Below are 5,266 nucleotides of genomic sequence, written 5' to 3'. Positions count from 1 at the left end.
ATGCTAAATACAGATTTTCAGCTTTAGTGTGTATATCTTATCCACTTACAGTGCCTTGCGAAAGTATTCGGCCCACTTGAACATTGCGACCTTTTGCCACATTTCAGGCTTAAAACAAAGATATAAAACTGTATTTTTTGTGAAGAATCAACAAAAAGTGGGACACAATCATAAAGTGGAATGACATTTATTGGATATTTCAAACTTTTTTAACAAATCAAAAACTGAAAAATTGGGCGTGCAAAATTATTCAGCCCCTTTACTTTCAGTGCAGCAAACTCTCCAGAAGTTCAGTGAGGATCTCTGAATGATCCAATGTTGACCTAAATGACTAATGATGATAAATACAATCCACCTGTGTGTAATCAAGTCACCGTATAAATGCACCTGCACTGTGATAGTCTCAGAGGTCCGTTAAAAGCGCAGAGAGCATCATGAAGAACAAGGAACACACCAGGCAGGTCCGAGATACTGTTGTGAAGAAGTTTAAAGCCGGATTTGGATACAAAAAGATTTCCTAAGCTTTAAACATCATTTTTCAAGGAGCACTGTGCAAGCGATAATATTGAAATGGAAGGAGTATCAGACCACTGCAAATCTACCAAGACCTGGCCATCCCTCTAAACTTTCAACTTATACAAGGAGAAGACTGATCAGAGATGCAGCCAAGAGGCCCATGATCACTCAAGAAGAAAGCCATTTCTTAAAGATATCCATAAAAAGTGTCTTTAAAGTTTGTCAAGCCACCTGGGAGACACACCAAACATGTGGAAGAAGGTGCTCTGGTCAGATGAAACTAAAATTGAACTTTTTGGCAACAATGCAAAACGTTATGTTTGGCGTAAAAGCAACACAGCTCATCACCCTGAACACACCATCCCCACTGTCAAACATGGTGGTGGCAGCATCATGGTTTGGGCCTGCTTTTCTTCAGCAGGGACAGGGAAGATGGTTAAAATTGATGGGAAGATGGATGGAGCCAAATACAGGACCATTCTGGAAGAAAACCTGATGGAGTCTGCAAAAGACCTGAGACTGGGATGGAGATTTGTCTTCCAACAAGACAATGATCCAAAACATAAAGCAAAATCTACAATGGAATGCTTCAAAAATAAACATATCCAGGTGTTAGAATGGCCAAGTCAAAGTCCAGACCTGAATCCAATCGAGAATCTGTGGAAAGAACTGAAAACTGCTGTTCACAAATGCTCTCCATCCAACCTCACTGAGCTCGAGCTGTTTTGCAAGGAGGAATGGGAAAAAATGTCAGTCTCTCGATGTGCAAAACTGATAGAGACATACCCCAAGCAACTTACAGCTGTTATCGCAGCAAAAGGTGGCGCTACAAAGTATTAACTTAAGGGGGCTGAATAATTTTGCACGCCCAATTTGTCAGTTTTTGATTTGTTAAAAAAGTTTGAAATATCCAATAAATGTCGTTCCATTTCATGATTGTGTCCCACTTGTTGTTGATTCTTCACAGAAAAATACAGTTTTATATCTTTATGTTTGAAGCCTGAAATGTGGCAAAAGGTCGCAAAGTTCAAGGGGGCCGAATACTTTCGCAAGGCACTGTAGTTATGTTATGAAGTTTGCCATCTTTATGACCGGCCCTGGTAACTTCACCCCAACTTCTCTTCTCCCCAGAACACAGTAACTTAATTGTTTTTCTGACATTTTTGGGAAATTCAAGGGGAAATAAAAAATACAGCCATAGCAGAGCCCAAAGTCCCATGGGGACGTCCTCGAGGGTGTGGATGTTCTCCCCATCACAGGCCAGCGGGATTTCACTCTGCTGGTGAAATGGATTTCCAACGATGTGCAATAAAGTAGTGAAGAGCGGTGAAATCTGTGTCAACAAAAGTAAGAAAAGATTAATACACATACAATTAAAAAAGAACATAACAAATGTTAAGCTGTAGTTTTATATAAGCATGAACACCAATGTTTATGAAGAAGCAGATGATTTGTGCATAGGCAGACCTTAACACGGACATAAAGGCCACTTGCCCATCCTCTTTAAAACCTGTTAAGGATGTTGCGAATTTTCTCAGCTTTTTGTTAAAAATCGCGCAACATTTCAGCGCCCTGCTATTCATGCCAGGAATATAGTATATGCATATGATTAGTATGTGTGGATAGAAAACACTCAGACGTTTCTAAAACTGTTTAACTCACGGCTGTGGCTATAACAGAACGGGCGTTTCATCGGAAAGTGCAAGGAAATCTGTTCACTGAAAATGGAAAAATTTATCCTTCCGCGACTTCAAGGCATTGTTCAAAGTGAACCGAATTAAATAGAGCCGAGTTTACATTGCCTACAGCTTCCACAGGGTGTCTAGAGTCATGTCATTTGATTCGCAATTGATTCTTGGTCTAACCCAAACAAGGGAACTCCTTCCCTGCTGTCTCCGACGGGATGATTGGTCGACCTCTTTTCAGACATGTTTTTCTACACGGAGAGCTAAAGATTTTACATCGCCTCCTGATGAATTTTATCGCTTATTAACGTGTACTAATACCTGAAGTTGCATTACAAAAGTATATCGAAGTGTTTTGAGAAAGTTTATCGTAGACTTTTTGAATTTTAAAAAATGACGTTACGTTATGAAACGCTATTTTTTCCGTTTATCACACAGTATTCTTAGATCGATATCTAGGCTATATATGGACCGATTTAATCGAAAAAAAGACCCTAAATGATGTTTATGGGACATCTAGGAGTGCCAAGAAAGAAGCCCGTCAAAGGTAATGAATGTTTTATATTTTATTTCAGCGTTTTGGTTTGCGACGGCTAACACAAAATCTGCCGTGTTAGGTGACGTTGCAGTATTTTGAGGGTGCATGGTATCAGATAATAGCTTCTCATGCTTTTGCCGAAAAGCATTTTACAAATCTGACTTGGTGGATAGATTCACAACGAGTGTAGTTTTAATTCAGTATATTGTATGTCAATTTTAATGAAAGTTTGAGGTTTATCAACCTCTATGGGTGGCGCTCTTGAACATTTCCGCTGATTGTGGTCCCCACTTCGGTACCACGTCCATAAGAACCCAAGAGCAGGATCGCTGCTGTGGTCTCCAGTCCTAGTAAAGTAAAGATCTTAATACACTTGCTAATTTTATTACAAAATACATTCGAGAAAAGGAAGGAATAAGTGCAAATACTTCTTCTGTATTGTCCTTAAGGGACTGTCAAAATAGCAGGATGATGTCCTCCCCCATGCCTTGCCTCTATACCTCTGATAGTCCTTGAATTATCTTTTTTGTCTATATCCATTCCATGGACTTGATTCATTTCTGAGAAGATCATTTGACACATTTGTATGCTAATAGATTTCAGTTTGTATTGACTGCTATGTAGGTTAAATGTACACTTCAAATGCAGCTGTCCTACCACATATCTGTACCTTCTTGTTGATCCCAATTGCATTGTGTCCATGTTCTGTCCTATAAGAATTTCAAAGGAAGAGAAAATGTGTCAAAGAATAATCTTACAAGCATCAACACATTATATACAGTGGGGAAAAAAGTATTTAGTAAGCCACCAATTGTGCAAGTTCTCCCACTTAAAAAGATGAGAGGCCTATAATTTTCATCATAGGTACACTTCAACTATGACAGACAAAATGAGAAAAAAAATCCAGAAAATCACATTGTAGGATTTTTAATGAATTTATTTGCAAATTATGGTGGAAAATAAGTATTTGGTCACCTAGAAAGCAAGCAAGATTGAAAACCTAAACATAAAATGTACGACATTGTAACGGCGTTCGTCTGTTGAAAGAAGAGAGTCGGACCGAAATGCAGCGTGTTGGTTACTCATGACTTTAATGAAAGAACACGGTACATGAAATAACTGATACTAACTACAAAAACAACAGAACGGAACGTGAAACTAATTAGAGCCTATCTGGTGACTACAACACAGCGACAGGAACAAACACCCACGAAATACAAAGCGAAACTCAGGCTGCCTAAATACGGTTCCCAATCAGAGACAACGAGAATCACCTGACTGATTGAGAATCGCCTCAGGCAGCCAAGCCTATACAACAACCCTAATCAGCCGCAATCCCAAATACTACAAACCCCAATACGAAAAACAACATATAAACCCATGTCACACCCTGGCCTACCCAAACATAATAACAAAAACACAAAATACAATGACCAAGGCGTGACAGAACCCCCCCCCCCCCCCTAAGGTGCGGACTCCCGGACGCACCTCAAGAGCATAGGGAGGGTCCGGGTGGGCGTCTGTCCATGGTGGCGGTTCTGGCTCGGGACGTGGACCCCACTCCATTAATGTCCTTGTTCCTCCCCTTCGCATCCTGGGATAATCCACCCTCTCCGCCGACCATGGCCTAATAGTCCTCACCCAGATCCCCACATAACTGAGGGGCATCTCGGGACAGAGGGGCAGCTCGGGACAGAGGGGCAGCTCGGGACAGAGGGGCAGCTCGGGACAGAGGGGCAGCTCGGGACAGAGGCAGCTCGGAACTGAGGGGCAGCCCGGAACTGAGGGGCAGCCCAGGACTGAGGGGCAGCCCAGGACTGAGGAGAAGCCCAGTACTGAGGGGAAGCCCAGTACTGAGAGGAAGCCCAGTACTGAGATGAAGCTCAGGCAGGTAGTAGGCTCCGGTAAATCCTGGCTGGCTGGCGGAACTGGAAGAGACTGGTTGTCGGGCAGATCTGGAAGAGACTGGTTGTCGGGCAGATCTGGAAGAGACTGGTTGTCGGGCAGATCTGGAAGAGACTGGTTGTCTGGCAGATCTGGAAGAGACTGGTTGTCTGGCGGCACTGGGCTGACTGGCGGCGCTGGGCAGACTGGGAGCACTGGCGGCGCTGGGCAGACTGGGAGCACTGGTGGCGCTGGGAAGACTGGAGACTCCGGCAGCGCAGGAGAGGAGAAAGGCTCTGGCTGTGCTAAACAGGCGGGAGACTCCGACAGCGCAGGAGAGGAGAAAAGCGCTGGCTGCGCTGAACAGGCGAGGCGCACTGGAGGCCTGGTGCGTGGTGCTGGAACTGGTGGTACTGGATCGAGGACACGCACAGGAAGCCTGGTGCGGGAGCTGCTACCGGAGGACTGGTGTGTAGAGGTGGCTCTGGATAGACCGGACCGTGCAGGCGCACTGGAGCTCTTGAGCACCGAGCCTGCCCAAGCTTACCTGGCTCGATGCCCACTCTAGCCCGGCCAATAGGAAGGGCTGGTATGTGCCGCACCGGGCTATGCTCCCGCATTGAAAACACTGTGCGCTCCATAG

General features: G+C 44.1%; 1 long non-coding RNA gene across 1 annotated transcript; it reads right to left on the bottom strand.

Moving 5' to 3' along the window:
* Window positions 1-1,522: 1,522 nt before the first annotated feature.
* On the bottom strand, window positions 1,523-3,434 carry LOC124018077. Its single transcript, XR_006835568.1, has 3 exons — window positions 3,410-3,434; window positions 2,984-3,086; window positions 1,523-1,849 (listed from the first exon to the last, which is right to left on the bottom strand). It is a non-coding gene; the product is annotated as an uncharacterized LOC124018077 (long non-coding RNA).
* Between the last annotated feature and the right edge of the window lie 1,832 nt (window positions 3,435-5,266).

This window comes from Oncorhynchus gorbuscha, unplaced genomic scaffold (assembly GCF_021184085.1).
Source record: "Oncorhynchus gorbuscha isolate QuinsamMale2020 ecotype Even-year unplaced genomic scaffold, OgorEven_v1.0 Un_scaffold_39:::fragment_2:::debris, whole genome shotgun sequence".
In the NCBI taxonomy this organism is placed as follows: Eukaryota; Metazoa; Chordata; class Actinopteri; order Salmoniformes; family Salmonidae; genus Oncorhynchus; species Oncorhynchus gorbuscha.
This window is presented reverse-complemented; position numbering and strand designations above follow the sequence as displayed.